Below are 18,482 nucleotides of genomic sequence, written 5' to 3' on the forward strand. Positions count from 1 at the left end.
CTTGTGTTAGAAATTATCAAAAGCAGACTTGACATTTGAATGATAAAGGCCTTTTACAGCGGTTTTGCATTTCCTATTTTTCATAAGAAGATAATTTTTATAGGGAAGTGATATATGTAAGTATTTCAAAATTCTTGAGTAAGGTTCATTCAATATCTCTGCTGTTTTTAATTTTTATGCAGTTTTTCAAAAGCAATTAATACATTTGGTGTTGTGGTGTATTCAGGCTTGATTCTTCTGCTATTCTCTTCTTATTTTCATAAGAAATTGGCTTTTAGGTGTCCGCCTTCAGGAACCATGGCACAATGCCATATGTCTGTTTTGGTTTCTTCCGCGCTGCTCTTGTGGACCTTTTTGTTGGCAGTAACAGAATCAGCCAGAGAGGTTGCGTCACATCTGCCCTGTGGTTCTGGTCATCTCCATTTTCTGTGAATGCTTCCTGCTTGGGAGCTGCTCTAAGCCATATGATATAACCTTGATGCTTAGAGTGACTCTACCAGAGTACACCTTTAAATTTAGGTGTAAAAGTTGTCTGAATTGAGAAGACAGGTAAGAGACAAGTTCTCTCTCTTCCTAACTCTCTGACTTGCTGCTGTTGTTCTCCACTCCCCACCAGACTAATTCTGGCCCTGTTCTTCCTATATCCAAAGCAGCAGGAGGAGGAACAGGCCTTGATCTCCCATTAGCACCTCTTTGCTTTTCCCTCCCCAGCCTCCCAACAAAGTGCTGTTGCTGTCCCTGGATCACCAGCAATGCCACAATCTGATGTTTTGAGTCAGGGATAGTGTGTAGAAGATTGTCAGTGGCTGCTTCCAAACCGAGGGTGACCACTGGGGGGTTAATTGCTTCTTTTTGCTTAGCAGAAGCTCCTGGTGCCAGAGACTCCATCGTCTCCTCACTGGTCTCCTGCAATGCATCCACGGATGTTGCACACTGCTATTAGAATTGGGCAGCAGGTGGTGAATTAAAGGATTCATCTGCCAAGAAGAAAAGAAATGTTTGGGGTTTTTTTCTTTTCCCTATTGCTTTGTGTTTGATGAGAAGATGCAGCCAGTGCTAAAACCACTACGGCTGCCTTGGGGGCCCTTGTCCTGCTTCTGTTACTACCTCTCTGCTGTTGCCTTGTTCCTGCTGCTTATACAGCAGGGCCTTGTGCTTTGCTAGGAAACAGTCTAACACATTTTTGGGGTGGAGAGCTGACAGTATTTTGGAGCTGAATAAAAGGCAAGAAGGGTAGTAACCTTCTCTTGTTTCTGTTTGGGGTTTTTTTTTTGTCTTTCTTTTCACCCATGTTTCCTCTTGTGGTTTTTGTTGTCACTAGACTGTCTCATGCTGTCCCCAGCCAACTTCATGTTCTCTTAAGATTTATCCATCCAGACACAGTAATGCAACCGAGAAAGGGTTCTTTATAATTGCTTTCCCTCTGAACTAACATCTAAATTCTAGTATCAATGCTGATGTTAGATTAACAAATTAAATTCTGTATTTTCACTCCCTCTTCAATGCATGCTTCTGCAATGTTCCCAATATTCTAAGCAAATGCTGTCTTTCCTTTCCTTTTTCCTCTGTGTTTAGGCTAATGGTTAAATTTCTGAGTTCCTTCCTATCAAAGCATCTCCAGTCAAGTAAGAAGACTTTTTTTTAAGAACAGCTGTCCAATTATTTTGGCTGGTGATAGCTATAATTATATTCTGTGGTCACAGTGACAAGCAAGTGTAATTAGGTTTCCAGTTTCATGGTATAAGTTCATCACCATAGAAATGAGGGAAGACTTCCTATGTGTAGGATGTTGGGACATTGATTAGAGTAGTATTTTATTAAATATTTAAATGTGGCAATTCCTGTCCTGTTCTTATAGCAGGTGCACACATTTATATTGGAGAGTCAGATGCTATACATGTTTGTGGTGGCATATTCTCCAGGCTCTTCTGGAACCCATTCAATTGCTAGTGATCATTTTGGATTGGGATTTTAGGCTTTGCATGAATTGATGTCTTTCTAACATCATCTTCCACAGGAAATTAGTAGCTGGTTTAAGTCCATAGAGAAGGAACAAAGGATATCTGTGGGTCTGGGGCAGAGAGATGGAAAATGACAGGAACTTACACATCCTTTGTGCTGTACAAGCATAACTTTTCCCTTGTGCAAAGCAAGTCTGGACTTGACATAGCCCTGTAGGCTTCAAGAATATAATGTATATTATATTATTAAATATACAGTATTTTATTATACGTATATTATTAAATATACTGTATTAAATCAAACCTTCAAATAATTCAGTAGTTCTGGGATTAAACTAGATTTGCATATCAAAATCCCAGTGATAATCAGATGAAGGATTCAGCCTTTTGTCTCTGTGGACAGTACTCTGTCAAAAACATTTGTTCAAGTTCTTTTTGACGTTGAAAAGTAATAACTCTGTAAGAACACTAATTTTTTCAATAGCTCTGTTCTAAACATACCATTGCACAACATAGCCTTTTCTTTACTTCCAATACTCCACTAATTTGAGACTAAAATATCCCTTGATACATCAGGGGGACTTTTGTAGTCTTCATCCAATAAAAAGAGGAAACATTTCGGAGCCATCTGACTTAAACACAAGGCAGTCTGAAAAGAGGTAATATGTAACACCGTATTTAGTTTATTTTAGACTTGTTCATGTTTTAGTGATTGAAGTTTTCAGACTCTTATGAGAGTGTAAAATGAGCCCTTAGAAAAATAAGGCCTCTGTTTCCCTGGTGGGATTGAAATTTCATGGGTTTTTTTGTCATTGGTTTAACCACGGTAATAGTCCTCTGTGTAGCTCTGTGATGGCAAAACGAGGAACCTGAAGCCCTGCCTCCAGAGCTGCTCCAAGCTGGTGAGTCTGGGGATTTCCTCCTGTTGCAGTTATATTGTTTCTTATTGTATCTATTCCTGGTATAATTCTTCAGAGCTTCAGCATGCCGATGGTAGTGACATTAATGGTTAATGATAAATCGTATGCATGAAGGATTTGTAAAGCCCTAGAGTATGATTAGACAGATTGTTAATTTTTGAGAATACAAAGTGATCTCTTGATATAAAGGAACCTTCCACTGAGAATATCAGTGGAGGTAAAATACCTATTGGCTTAACTGTAACCTGTTATACCCAGAGGAAATTAAAAAAAAAAAAAAAAAAAAAAAAAGAAAAGCAATTTTGAGAGTCCCTGTGAATCTGAATCTATACCTGACTACTGGGATCTGCTTCAGCATTGCTTCCATGCTTTGCGAACATGATAGATGCCCAGATGTGGGGACAATGCCCGGCAAGACCTGTTCCTCCTTTCCCTTGCTCCAAGCTACCTTGACCAGCTTGGCTTTAGTGGAGTGCAGGGAGCACGTGACCTGTGAATGAAAGTTGGTATCTGGTCAGCGAGGATTCAGGGAAAGGGGTCCTAAGTTTGGCTTAGGAGGTCTGCTCTTCAGCCAGTGAGCACGTGTGCACTTGTACTCTCTAGTGGATAAAGGGAAATGTTGACCCTCATCTTCCCTCCTGATGTTTGGAATCGTGCAAGTAGCGTGGTGCTGCTGGTGCCTGGAGATCTCTTCCCATGGGCGCTGCCTGTGGTGAAGGTCACCTTGAGGGAACTCCTCCTGCGTGCAGAGGGAGTACAGAGCAATAGAGTTATAAGCATATGCAAAGAAATCACTTCATTGGAAAAGGACATTTGGATTCAGGAGTTTTCATTGGTCTACAAAACTCTCCAACAGTACTGAGCTCACCCACTTATGCTGAGGATGGCATTTATCCTCAAGGATCCAAAGTTTTCATAAAACCTAAAAAGTATGTGAGCCATGTCAGTCCAAGGAATGGGGATGTATGACAAGTTCTTGGAAAAAATGTCTTTTGTTGTAGGCTTAATATTTTTAAACAGTTTCTAGGAAGATTTTTTTTATTTCAGATTTTTATTGAGAGTGGAAAGAGAAAGGACTTCTAGGCTTCTCAGCTACAGACCTGTGACTAGGAGATATCAAGAAAAGATGATTCATTCAAACATGGTGGTGATGTGGGATGAATAAAAAAGAGAATCATCCCACTGTAGGAAGACTCATTTGGTTTTGTAGTAAGTATTCAGTATTTTGTCCTGATTAAATCTGTTATTCTTCCTGATGTCAGTTTATGTAAAAATAATAAGCTGGAGTTAGCCCTATTTTAAATGAACTAAACTAGAGTCAAAGTGAAACAAAAGTTTTATATTTTTATCAAATGTAAAAGCTATAAAAAGGACTTTAGCCACTTCTCAGTAAAAGTAAGCTTATCATCAGGGAACAAAACTCCTTGAGAAGTCACTTTTGATTGATCAAGACACTTGCAATTTGATGTGCTAGTGAAGCAAAATTTAAGAGCACAATAGATTGTAAGGAACAGATTGTTTTTCAGTTTGTTGGCAGTTCTGAAAAAAAAAAAAATTTCAGAATTGAACATTTCAAGTGCATTGCAATTTGTTTCATGTCCATCACCACTTCTTTTGATCTGACACAAATTTTTTGATTCTGATTTTTCTCTTGAGCACTTTTAAAAACAAAAACGTGAGGTGCTTGATGTGAAGAAACTGTTAGTTTTTGACTGCTTTTCTTTTTTTCATATGGATGATTGAACAGAATGTTTGAACTGTTTAGTTTTCTCTGTTCAAGTGTATAAATGTATTCTCTGCTCATTTGCTTCTGTGAAGGAAAAAGGTGAAGTCAAAATGAAAGTGATATAGTGGTGCTTCATAGCAAGTGTGCATGGAGGATTAATTTATTCTGTGCTGGCTGTGCAAGAAAAAAAAGACAACAAACAAGAAAAAAAGTACTCTTGTTAGAATTTATTTTATCTGTATGAAGGCTGTTCAACAGTGCCATGTTAGAATATATTGAAAGGATCAAAGTGAGAAAGATAGAAAAAGATGACTACTGAAAGAAGTCAAGGGTTTTAAGAATGCCAGAGGGAAATCCACTCACTAGGACAGTGGTTGCTAGTGTTAGGTTTGCAGGTCCACTCAGTGTTTGGCAACCAGGGATTTTGGGGTTTGCTCCTGAAATGATTTGGGACAGCAGTCTTTTACCAGTGAATAGAATGACAATGATCATATTTGTGTATATGTAACAAATCAGCTTATTTATACTGCTTTGGTTTTAGTTCTGCTTAAAGAAAACCCCCAAACAAACCATTAATTTTCTTGGCTTAAACCCCCTTTGCTTATGGATGTCCTGATTCTCAGCTAGAGTGACAGGTTAACTGTTCCTGAGCTGTGAGTGCCATGGATGTATTTGTAGCAAATATACTTTACCGCTAGAAGGACGCACAAAATAATGCCAGTAAAGTTCACCAAAGTATCTATAACCTTTGGAAACATATTTTCAGTGGTTTGTAAGACACCAAATGCACTCCTACTTGGGGTTGTGAGAAGGACACGTTGATAACCACTCTGTGTGATTTGCCTGTTTTTCTCATGCCTGTAGCACTTGTGGCTTATTAAGAGATGGTGAGTCATCCTGTTCCACATGGCCATTAATTACATCTTTGGAGCGCTGTACTCTGTTACAAGAGCCTGCTTAAATATGAACAGCTGTATGACTCTTTCGCAGAGTCTGCGTTAGAAGCAGAAATAGTCAGATTTAACCACAGGTTAGCATAAGTTATGTAAAAAAAAAAAAAAGTGGAATTTGGTGGAAACTTTGATAAGTCTAAGTGATCTTAATTTCGCTTGACACATCCATTTGGGTAAACTGAAATCTCAGCTGTAGCTTGCACTATATCTCTCCACATCACTCTGGCTGTTCAAGACAGAGGAGGAGGAAAAAGTCATCTCCCAGAATGTCTGCTCAGTAAAGGACGAGAAGGAGGAGGAGGAATTGGTGAGTTTGTAGTGGTCCAGCCCCAAAAGGGTGCTCGTATTGCACAAGTAAGCCTGCATATGCACATTTATACATACACACACAGTCACACTTTATATATATATATTTAAAAATGTACTTCAATTTATTCCTGTAAAAAATAAACCATTTAATAACATCATTTCAAAGAGGTAAACTATACTTTACTGTATTCAGAGTGTCAAGTAGAAAATCATGAAAGTCTTCTGAAATGTCAATGTTACCAGTAGTACAGAATTTCTTCAAAGGATTTGTGATTTCAGATGCTAGGGTTGGGGGGAGGGGATCTTTTACTGGGAATCTAGGGACAATCTTGTGCAACTGTTTTACAAAAGGAGGAAAAAGGATTATCCCACTGAGTTTCCTCCACTGTCCTTTCTTTAAATGTACCTGCAGATAGTTAATCATTGTTATGTATTGTTTTAAAACAATGTGTAATTCATGTACCGAAGGCTGTTTTTTCTCAACTGTATTCTGTGACATTTAATTTAAAAACAATTTCAATATAATTATTACAGATGTTTAAAGTATATCCCTCATAAAATTGAGAACAGATACAAGAAAATGAAGTTAAGTGCTGCTATTGCATTTTCCATTTGGTTGAAACTTAGATGTGTGCATTACTCCCGTGGGAGCACAGTAAATGGAGTGGAATTTTCATTTCATTTGTTATGAAAGACAGTCAGTTCCTCAGATACTTCTCAGTCTAAAATGTCTTTTGTTTTACTAGTTGGAGCTACTTCATTGCTAGAAATAGTGTATTTCTTTTGTACTGTGCAACGCAAAAATCATACTTGAGGTCAAACACACTGCTGCTAAAATGATTTTTCTTTCAAACTCTGTTGTCATAATGAATCCTCTTTCTCCCAGGGTTTTAAACAAAGGCTTAAAAACAATTGTGCCCTGAAAGTTGAGAAATTCCCCTACCTGGCTTCTGCAGCGAAAGCCTCAATTCCAAAGACAACTCTGTTTTAGCATGATGAGCATTTGTCTTTCTTGGTCATGTTTTAAGTTGAAATTGTGAAGTTAAATGAGTATCTTGTTGCATTGGGAAGAAATGCTGGCAGTTCCAGAATTTATTGTCCTCATTCTTCTAAGTGGTACATAGCCTCTATGAAATGGATTCACACTCCAACTACTTTTGTGTGCTCTAATAGCTCAGATGAAGAGGCATTGTATAGATGCTGTACCACTGCAGGAACAAGGCACTTTCCAGAGACAATATTATCATTCTGTACTAATGGAAAAGTTCTCAAAATTCAATGGGAAACCTTTATGAAAGGTTATTTTGTAACCACTCTTTTAACTGGGCAGAGGATTTTATCTCTTCTGTGGAAGGACTCCAAAGATTTTTTTAAAAGGAACAAATTCTGTGTAAAATCCTTAACCCTTGGTTAAAGCTTTTATCCCAGTGGAATTTCATTGTCTTCAGTGGAGCTATTCATATTTATGTTGTGATAGGGATAACTTCCTCAGAAACCTTTCATTTCTGTGCAAGGTGATTAGTTACCTCCTTGTTAAATCTGCAGGGCTTCTCCCTAAAGTGTGGGGAAAAGGGGAAGGAGGGGGAAGGAGAGGACATTAGTAACTCTATTTCACACTTGCAGTATTAAGATCTGATGCTCTGTAGAACAAAAAAGAAACATGTTCTGCAGGTCTTCTCTGCCTCAGAAAATAATAACTTTCTCTGCCTGGCTGATTGTGACCTGTCAGCTACCTGCTTGGGTCAACAATAACAAGAAGGATTGATGGGCCTGGATAGATAGACAGATAGACTGCCATGATGGCATTTTGACTGCCTTGAAATATAGACATATTATTTCCATTTTGTGTAGAGATTCTCTGGATGCAAAATGAAAATAATTTTGCTGGTGCCTCTTTGGTGTCCTAGCATGTCAGTGTCTTAGTTTTTAATGTGGGAGCAAGAAAGATTGTGATCACAGGAAATGAATGCAGCTTGATACACACTGTCCATCTGACAGACAGCGCAAGAGAGTTTGCTGTCTGGCATGTGCTTTTTTGGCTCAGGTTTGTTTCTGATCAGTCACTGACCTCTCCCGCCTTTTTCCTCATGAAGAATTATTTAACAAGTTGAAATCAGTGGGAGCAAAGGGAAGAAATGGGCTCGAAGGCTGGTTGCATCTTAGTGACTCCTGTGTAGGACAGATGAATTAAAAATTTGCAAAATGTGTGCTTTTAAAGCAACCCTCCCTTTCTGGATTTGCTCTCTTTCCTATGCCTTAACCTCGCTGGAGCCACTGCAAGCTGGGCAAAGTAGCAAATCTTACAGCACAGAGTGGTGTAATTCCGGGTTGTGATAAAGAGAAGATGATGGCGTGCACTCCCTTAGTATCCTGGAAGCTACCTGCTGTCTCCTTTTCCCTCCAGCTCTCCTGCTATTCTCACTTAATGGAAAGGATCCTTCATGAGCATTGCTCTGTGTTCTGCTGACCATTAGCAGCTGAGGTGAGCTGTGGGGATGGGGGAGGGAAAGGGGTGAGCTTAAAAGGACATTTGTTCTGGGACAGTTGCATGCACAAGTGAGGAAGCTAAAGGAAGGACAAATGGCAGAACTGTTGTGGACCAGGAGTGGCAGTTATGGCTGGTGATGGGAAATATGCTTCTGTTGGGAATCCATAAATTAACATGCTTCTCACTGAGAAACAGCACTTGTGGTGGAGGCAACTGAGTAGGGAAACATCACTTAATATGGATGCCTTGGGCAAGATGCCCTTTAAAGAGAGACTTCTGAAGCCTGAACCCAGGCTCCTGGTACTGTAAGCATCTTCCAGTGCTTTATTACAAGGACTAATCACAGCACGATAACCTGATGTGAATATAAATCTTTGTGAAATAATTTCATTTTTTTTTCTAAGGTGGGAACTGAGAAAAAGCTAACAAGAATAGTAAGGTGTTAAGAAACTGTGGCCTGATAGGAAAAATTAAGAGAATGGAGTTTGTTACCTAATAGCTCCTTAGCTATTTCTGTTATGGACTATATAACAAGATAAAATGCTCAGTCTTTCTTACTGCTTATGAGAGGGAGAAATTAACTTGATTTATGTTTATACAGTGGAAAATAATAAGCTTCCATTTAGTTCTGATAGCAGGAAAGAAAACTTTCTACCTGTTAGCCTGATGAAACACTTAGGCTACATGGGGAGTGTTTGGTGGATGCCTAAAAAAATTAAGGATTAGGTCAAACAAATATTTTCTGTGTGCTGGATGCTCCCTCAGAGCAGGTGGTGGCTTGGGTCATGCTTGAAAGCTTTTCCATTTCACTGAGTCTTTCTCTGCTATCTTCTTTGCTAGCTTGAAGTGGTTAAATCATACTTACTTGACAGCTGTGGCTTTTACCTTCCATAACAATTTGGCTGAAGGCAGAAAGGGCTGTGTAGAAAGTCTTATACAGAAGACACATGAAATTAATTCAAACCACAAAACCTGAATAATCAACCAGAGATTCAAGATCAAACTTCTCCATCTGAATTGCTGTTTTGTTTGGGATACACTACTGCCCGATAAAACATAATTAGTGACATTTTCCTCACAAAGTTAAGTAAAAAAACAGGGTCTCTGTAATATTATTTTTCCTTTCCAACAAAATTTAGATGAAATTTGGATTAGTCTTCATTTCTGGCCTTTCTCTGTATCCAGCTAATTGGGCTATCTGACTTGTTTGCCAGATGGTGAAAAAGAGGCAGATTTTGTGCTTAAACTCATCCATTAGAAAAAAAGGTAGAAAGAGAAAGGACATTCTCTGGTCTCTCAAGAAGACAAAATAATATAAAAAATGCCACTTGCCTATTAGTTTTGAAAGGCAAGTGACTCACACCTTCCTGGCAGATAAGTTTGATAATGAGTTGTATATAAGGTGCCTTTGTCAAGGCTTCTGTGAAAAGATTATCCCCATGTATCAGATGGTCTGCGCATTCAGTATTGTGCAGATCCCTGGCGCATGGAGTAGGACACCTGGGAATGCCTGTCAGTGTGTGCATTGCCCATGGTGGCAGAAGAAGGAGTGGGAGAGGGGGTACAGGCAGGAGTGGTGCAAAAAAAGGACAGAATAATAAGTCTGTGCAGAGGCTTCAGGTAAGTCAGTGGAGCTTGGATAAAAACTGAAGGTGGAAAATTGCCAGTTCTCTGGAAGCAAAACAGCATTTTGAAGAGACAGACTATGTACTGCTGAGATACAGCCTGACATGAGTAAATTGCAAGCTGAGATAAATATGCCTGGAACTATCAAAAAGAGAGCTGTACAACACACACAAGCCATCCATTACAATTTATGACAGTCCTGCTGGTGTAAGCACTGGTGCAGCGAGAAGGGCATGCTGCTTTTGCAGTCAGTCTTGTTATGGGGACCAAAACATAAGCGAATGCTTAGTTAGTAATTTTAGCCTCTGTCTCTGTTAAAAAATACAAGGGTTTCCTACAGTGTTGGAAATAAGGCAATACTTATTCAGGAAAACGCAAGTGGCTTTTGTCCACAATGTTGAAAACAGCAAGAGAATATAGCTCGTGCCTTGATTCAAAATGCCTGGGCCCTTGACAGGGACAGATTAAACAGATGAACTTTTAGAGCAGCACATAAAGCTTGTACTGTTTACATAAAATATGGCAATTTATTATAGAGAGCATCATTTAGGCGTAAGTATCTGGAAAATTATTTGGATTAAAGTGATGACTTCCACAGCTTTGTAATCAAAAGCAAATGGACTCACAAAAACAAACTGCAGAAAAGTCTTTTACTGTTTCATTATATGCCTAAAAAAGATCATGGCCCACTCTTCACCACAGTGTAGGTTATGTTAGAAGGAAAATCTTGGGAATTGTTGCTGCAAAAGTGACTGCTGGAAAAAATTACTGGAGTAGAAAAAGCGTCAACTGTCAGCCTAAGGGAAGCGGAACCATTTTTCAGCCTGAAATATATTTCTGCCCAGACGTGGTGCCAACTAGACTGAGTGAATCATGGCCAATTGTAGTGTTTTAAACAATCAGTCCCTCAGAATCCTTTCAGTACAAAAAGACCCAAATCCCACAGCACAGCAAAGTTGGGAGCAGGTCTTGCAAGGCCCTGGCAGGGGAGCCAGAAGACAGTTTAATTCCATTGCTCTCCAAATGTCTCTTTTGTTTACTACCTTTTTTAAGTACCAAAATCTGTGCTTCAAGCAGGAACTTCAGTTGCTATGCACAGTCGGATTAAATAATTTTCTTTGCTGGGAATGCTAGCAGCTCTGCTAATGCAGGACAAATCCAAGGTGAGGATCAAAGATGGCAGACTAGGAATCATATGACTTCAGGAAAACAGAGCCAGATAAATGGTGGGCTGTAGATTGCTGAGTTGGTACTGAAAGCATTAAATAAAGTTCAGATCTTTGGCAAATAAATCACTGTCTAGAAAATCTGCTTGTTTTGTATTCTTGCTTGTAGAGAATGAAAGGAAGCTGAAATAATCTAGATCCAGTGCCTCGCACAGGTTATGAATCTGCTGCTGCCAGTCAAAGGGAAGGTTTGTCAGGTTCCCTCTGGTACGGTAACCAGATGCTTCGGTCTCTAGACAGAACAACTCAATTTTTATGCTAACAGCTTGGGGATGTTTATTTTTCTATTTCATGCAGTAGTTAAATCTGAAGAAAAATGATTATAATTTGTATAATTCGTATAATTTTTCTCTTAATTTTTGGCAAAACAGATTATCTTCATTTTTTTTCCAATCTGATGCTTACAAATCTTAGGCTCTGTATTGCTTTTGGTGCAGTCTCTTATCTTTTGCTTGACCCTCTGGGGTTGGAAAGTATTGCCTGGAACAGACATTAAGAATTTAAACTTCTTTTGCACTAGAAGAATGGTATCTTGGCAGCAGTGGATAAAAACCCACCTGATTTCCAAAGGCTTAGTGGATTCTCAGGGTTTTGGGATCACTCCAGTATTTGTACAGTTAATTGTCGGTGAAGTAGCAATCATTTCATTTTATGCAGGTGCAGATGAGACGCATGTACTTGCCTCTCAGGAGCTGATATAGGGAGGTATCGACTCTGGCAGAACTCCTTTTACATTATCCAAGTGGCTGAGTGCCTTACCGTGTTTATCCCATGTTTTAAATATCTACTGTATCACAAGTCTCCTTCAATCTAGTTCATGAGCTGAAACTGGAATAGCAGGATAAGCGAAATCCAAAGATAGTCTCTTTTTGACCTTTCCAGTACATTTATATGAAGTACTGGAAAAAGCAATGAGGACTGACACAGTTCTCTTGCTTTGTCATATGGCTGTCCTTAGTCATGTTAGCAGTCAGGCACTGTAGGTGCTACTGTAACCCGTCTTAACACTCTAATCCTGAAATAAAATTTGCCATATGTTGCCTTTCCTTTAAATAGCAACCATTCATAAATGTAAGGCTTATTTTTCTCAGCTCAAAAAATCCACTGCTGGCTGAGATGATATTCATATCTATGGCTCTTTTGGGAAATATTGTCTTTATTTTAAGCAGAATTTTGCGACATGAGCATATTGCCATTTACTTACTAGGGCAGGATACTGGCTTTTCTTCAGTGCCCCATGCTCTGTTGAGTACAACTTTATATTTAGGAGAGTTGAGCTCTAAGGGATCTCATGTGGTAATTTCACCATTAAGCTGTGAGAACAAATTTTCTGCTTTGCAACACAGGTTCCTGCTTTCTCCTCTGTAAAATGGTGTTGCAAATGAGCTGCTGACTGTGGTGGTCTCTAGTGGATGGGATGAATTCTCTGGAAAACATGGATTTCCCAGGACATCCATGTAATGGGTTTAACTGTAGCTGTCTGGTATTGTCAGTGATTGTTCTGTTGCAAGGGCTGTGGGATTCAAGTTATAAATAAGAAAAGTCAAGTTTGTTCTAATTGTAGCCAGGTAAAAGGGTTGCAACCTGTGTGCATGCCTGCACTTCAGTCTTTTAACAGCCTGGGTGGTCCCGGAGCTCCTTGGTTAGTCATCTGTGCAGAGGAGATGATGCACTGCTGTGGGACACTGAACTGATTTGAAACTCAGTCATTGACTGAACTACTAGATGTCTCCACAGCTAAGTATTTGGCGTATACTTGGCGTATACTTGACCAAGTATTTGGAGCTTTCCATGTGGACATTTCAGACTCCCCTGAAGATTTTCCCTAGTGTTTAGAACAGTTTCTTTGCTTAAATACAATTATTAACATGCTGAGTGAAGAATCTGGGTGTCCCAGTGATACCCAGGTGGTTCCTGCTGCAAAACAGAACAAACTGTGCATTGATAAGATGCTTGTGAATCAGTAGAAGCTGTTTCTACAGATGCAGAAGTGGTCATGAAGTACAGTATTTTTTAGGTAGGTAAAATGGGTAGGGAGTATTTTCCATGAAGTTTGAGACAATAGCAATGGATCATTCATGTACTGGAGGGATCATCTAGGGGCCGTGGAGCGGCTGTATAGAAGGAATCTGCAGAACCACGGTTTGGGGAGTCTTGCCTGACCCAGGTGGAAATGTCACTTGCAACAGACTCCAATCATTGGGACTCTTGTTGCTGTCCAAAGCAAATGATCAGCGCCTCTGACAAATTCAAATCCCTAGGTGTTGGTTATCCTATGCCAATAGTAAACTATTTTTTTTCCTAACAAAACAGTCTATGGGTGTCTGAATAACAGTTTCTTTTTTTCAGTGTCCTTAAATTTCTGATATTTGGATCAATCCACAGCTGACAAGTTTGGGATTATTTTTTCATCCTCTGTTCTTAAAGAGAATTATAACCTATTTTTCATCAGCTTCACAGAAGCACTGAATTGTTTTAGGCTTCAGGTGGTGAGTAACTTAAGGAGCAACATTGTACAGGTGTAGAAATGTCTCAGGGAAAAGAAGATATAATAAGAAGAGAAGATATAATAGTCACTGTTTGTTTATAGACATGCTTGCTTAAGTATTCAGATATATGGGTGGCTTAATAAAAAGCATGAAGAATATGAATCCACTTCATAAGCAGGGTTATTGTGCTCATTGTTGCAGAGATAGACATGACTGCCTAGAGATAAAAGAGGAATTCTCATATCTACAATGAATATCTAGACTCTAAGGTATATGTTTCAATGTTTTTGTGAAGGGACGTCCTTGTTTAATTTATTGTAATATTATTTTAAAATTGCTAAATACATCTGTCCACTTTTAAGATCTTCTGTATCTCCCTTATATTCTCAGAGCTTAGCAAAGCTCTGCATCATTTTAACTAAAGCCCTGCCATTCAAACAAGCACACTTTAATGTATGCTCTTATTTTGGTTTAAACATGGTTTCTATTTGTCCCATTTAAAAATAATAGATACTAAACATTAATTATTTCTACTGACTCTAAGCATGACAGAATTCATCATTGCAATGGAGCTTGGCAAAGTGTTTGGAAAGTTAGTCACCCAGGTTTTAGATGGAGAAATCCTGGAGAATATACAATCCCATGTTGCTACTTTTCTCATGTGATTGGCTGTTCTTGCAGCAAAAAAGGGACCTTTATATTTTTGTCTTTTGCTAACCTCAGGTCAATTTGCAAGGACAGGAGGAGAGACTCTCAGAAAAGGCTTAGGTTTTGCTTCAATTTTCAAAGCTATAAGCTCCTCAAATGGGGTACAGCGTCTTCAGCCAGAGTAGTCAAGGACTTTATGTATGGGTAGGAGGTAAAGGCAGGACTGGGCTGGAAGCTGTAAATCCTGTTTCTGTGTCTTTTCTTACTGTTCTTGTAGTCAGTTGTTGAGACATTTTCAGTAATGTTCTGATAATAACACTTGTTTCCAAATTGTGCACTTACCTATTCTGCTAACCAAAGTCCTTGTATCAAAGGCATTTGAAATAAATTGCAAAGAGATTAAGGTATCTTTAGAATGTTTGTCTACGTGAATTGTTTGTAGACAGACTCCCAGCGTTCCTGCACAGCAGTCATAGAGCAGATGTGCACTAGAATTTATAGGTATAGGCTATAATTTTTTCATCTTTTTTTAGTTGTTTTTTTTTTAACCATATCAAATCTCTGCTTATGATTTAAACTTAATCCCTATTTGCAGAATTCTATAAAGCAGGTTTTTCTCCATAATGGGAATATCTAAGTTTTGAAAGAATACAAATTGATATTAGAATACATATCTAAACCAAAACATCTCCATGGTGGCTTAAATGAAAGAAATGGACATGTTGTTCCATTCCTGAATTTGTGGGTAGGCATGTTGTTATAAAAGGACATGCAGTTTTCAACCAGATCAATTTTTTGACAGGAAAATATTCATCCTAATAAAATATTTTTACAAGTGCTATGGCTGCTTCAATGTTGGTAGACACCCAAGACAAGAAGTCTTTTCTTACCTGTTAAAGATGGCATCTTACCAAAAAACCAGAAACAAATCAACATCTTTTCTTGGAATTCTTTCATCATGAGGCTGGGATCAAAAACCTGCTGCAAGTGCTACCTTTTTCATTGGAAGGGGTTTCCTTCCTCTGACCAATCCTGCTGAACAATTTGCTGTTAGTGTAAGCTGCATCGTTTAGTGTTCAGACTAGTCAGGCATTGACTCAGGGTGAGCCAAAAATTATCAAGTCTGTGGAGCTGATGTCTCACATGGGATGTATTAGTTGCAGCTTTTCAAATACAGGAATTTTTATTGAGTACTATCTCTTTTGAATAATTCCTTAGATATTCTCATCCTGTAGTATAACCTTATCAACATGCAGTGAAATTGTCTAACTCTGTACAAAAGACAAGGACAAGGAAAATGAAATATCATAGTTCTTACATGTTTTGCCTCTTCTAAAATATTTTTATTCCTATAGTGTGGGATCTCAAATCTCTTCTTTTTTAGTCATCTGCAAAGAGCTTATAAATGTGAGGGAAAAGGGATTCAGAACAGGAAAACATTAGTATGGCTGAGACAAAATGATCTGTTTTCAATAGAAAGGAATGCTGGATGCTTTGGAAAGAGTCTACAAACTGGATCAGTATATGATAAAAAATCATTGGTGTATTCTACCAGTCTCACTTTAGCTCCAGTTCCAGATTTATTTCTATTTGTTACATGCTCTACCATCTCCACTCTGATATCTGATATCTTGAGAAAGAATGCGTTCCCAACTCAATAATGCTGTTTGCCATAGTCCATTAGGACTTCAGGTTCAAGACTTTTTAATCTTTTTCTTTCAGTTGAAGTGGATTTTTTGGGGTTGTAGTTAATGCGTGTTTTGAAATAAGAATCTGAGATTGAAGCACCCTTAAATATAAGGGCATCTGTTGATGGATTCACTGTGTTTCCTCTGTGGTACTGCCATAGATGTGAGGTGTTTTTTGAATCCTCAGTTTGACTACGTAATTATCTTGTAGTGCATTGATTTATTGCTTGCAGCCCTGGGCAAAACATTCCCGAGACTTGGTCTTCATTCTACTATGCCAGTTCTATTTTCTTATTTATTTAAAAATCATCAGTGTTTGCACAGTGCTTGGAAGGATGAAGTGCTATGAACTGAAAGCAAGAGGCAAGCAAGGGCACTGTTGGTGCTACATGTAACAGGAGTCCTGCTTAGGTGTTGGGTATGACTTAGTGGTGGCAGAACTGCTTTGACAGACTCATTTATTTGATTTACTTTGCATGTTTCTGCATAGCTCAACAAAAGCATCCTGGGAAGGTGGGAGTCCACACCTTGCTTACTCCATCAGTTAGACTGTAAAATGCTGCTTCTATTGATTTACTCTGTCCACAAATTTTCACTGCTAGCAATGCAATTCCCACAGAAAGGCTGTCCCATGGGAGTGTATTTTTCTACTTACTTGATGTAACAGTTACTTTTCCTTCATTACTTTTATAAAGGATTTTGGTAAATAACAATTATAAACTCATTAGTCTCATTATTCTAAATGGAGCAGATAAGTGGATATTTCTTCTGACAAGGATGCATGTAGTAAATGACTGATAGATGGAGTTTAGGAGAGGTTTTGGTTGAGATATTTCATAGTAATTAGTCTACTCAAGAAAATAATTTACTCAGTCACATTGACGGGAAATTGGAAGCTTCCATTCTACTGATCTATTATGTAATGCACTTAGACATGTTGATTGTGATATTTTGCTTTGAGTGTTTTCTCTAAGCATCTATGATTAAATTGTGCAGTAATGGGCTTAATGACAACCATTGAAAGAGATGACCTTTTGCAGGCCAGTAAACAGAATGTTTTAACAATCTGGGTCTCTCGACTCTTGCAAAATTAGCAGAAACTGGCTCACGCAACTAGCATGGGTAAAGGGCCGTGTAAAAAATAGGGGGCAAAAAGCCTCTCATGAAATATGAATCTCTCTTTTCTTGAACTTTGCTGGATTTTAATGGCTTTGAATAGGCCCAAAGGACAGTCTTCTCATATTTTGATAATTCTTCATCCTTTTAAAACATACCACAGCAACACCCTGGGAACTGTAAAGTCATGTCTAATCAAAGAGTAGACACACAGTAAACAGGAGTGATAGAGGATTTTGCAAAATACCTGGCCGAGGGGACCCAACTGTTGGCAAGGATGGAAAACATTTTTTGAGGTGAAAATAGTGGAGAGACTATTTGAACAAATAGGCATAGGGAGTGGTCAGCAGTAGATGTAACCCCATTGCCTTCCATTATCTGTCATGTGTGGAATACACGTTCCTTTACCACATATTGTGAGCATGTCCCTGTAGGTCCTGAATGTAGGTATATTGACCTTGCTTTTAAGGCTGAGCCTTTTGGTTGATGATTTGTTTGATTTAAAATGGAACTATTTATATAGGCTTTGCATGAATGGAAAATTCAAGCTTCAGTAATAAAAAAATTTCTTGAATTTACATGCAGGCCTGCGGTTTAATTTAATGGGATTACTGAAAACGGTTTATACTGGGAATGAAGTACATGAAGCAGAAACCAAGATGCATATTTACACTGAGGCAAGTAGTTTCCTATCTTAGCTTTCTTTCATGGGTACATGTGAAGGTAGAAGTCTTTTCTATGGTCCAGTGGAGCATTTGGCCTTCTGTATGGTATGAAAGGTTGACGTAATGACTAAGGCACGGACTCAGGCCGGCAGGGAATCCGAGACTTTTATTCAGAGAAACGAGCTGGTTTTATACACTGCTTCAAGACCCAGTATTTCCTTGCCTGGTGTTTTTCACTAAGTGACCTATCACACATTGCCATGTCAGTAACACACTTTTTTAATGTACCTGTATGGGGGTGATCACACGTTGCCCACCCGGCAGCTTCTGGCAGGCTCCTCTGCGCAGGGCTCTGCCCTGTGGCATCTCCCCCCACCAAGGTCAGGTGGAGATGAGCTTCTTTGTCCTGTCATGGCATTCTGCAGGCTCATCCCACAGCCGGCAGCTCAATTCCATCCTATCTCTTCCCACGAAAGGTGGGATCTGGACATGGCCTGGAAATCTAGACTTGGTGCTTTATGCCATAGCTGACAGTCTGACAGAAACCCAGCCAGCCCCCAGTCTGACTCCATCCACTCACACTGGAGAATTGTGTGGATGATCCAGTCAGCATTTTGCTTCCTTTGGTGAGGCTGTTCATTGGTTGAGGACTGGGGCTGTGCAGTGG

The 18,482-nt window shown here is 39.0% G+C and overlaps 1 long non-coding RNA gene across 18 annotated transcripts in view; it reads left to right on the plus strand.

The window, feature by feature from the left end:
- Window positions 1-18,482, plus strand: part of LOC116446374 — a 118,571-nt gene that overhangs the window by 36,972 nt on the left and 63,117 nt on the right. For 2 of the 18 annotated variants that reach the window (XR_004241176.1, XR_004241192.1), the window contains exon 2: window positions 3,929-4,090. The exons of 14 other annotated variants lie outside the window; for them this stretch is intronic. This is a non-coding gene — a long non-coding RNA (uncharacterized LOC116446374). Of the gene's footprint in view, window positions 1-3,928; window positions 4,091-8,255; window positions 8,352-18,482 lie in introns of those variants that run through there. 2 more of the 18 variants (XR_004241183.1, XR_004241198.1) reach the window with 2 other exon arrangements.

The sequence above is a fragment of the Corvus moneduloides genome, chromosome 1 (assembly GCF_009650955.1).
Source record: "Corvus moneduloides isolate bCorMon1 chromosome 1, bCorMon1.pri, whole genome shotgun sequence".
Lineage (NCBI taxonomy): Eukaryota > Metazoa > Chordata > Aves > Passeriformes > Corvidae > Corvus > Corvus moneduloides.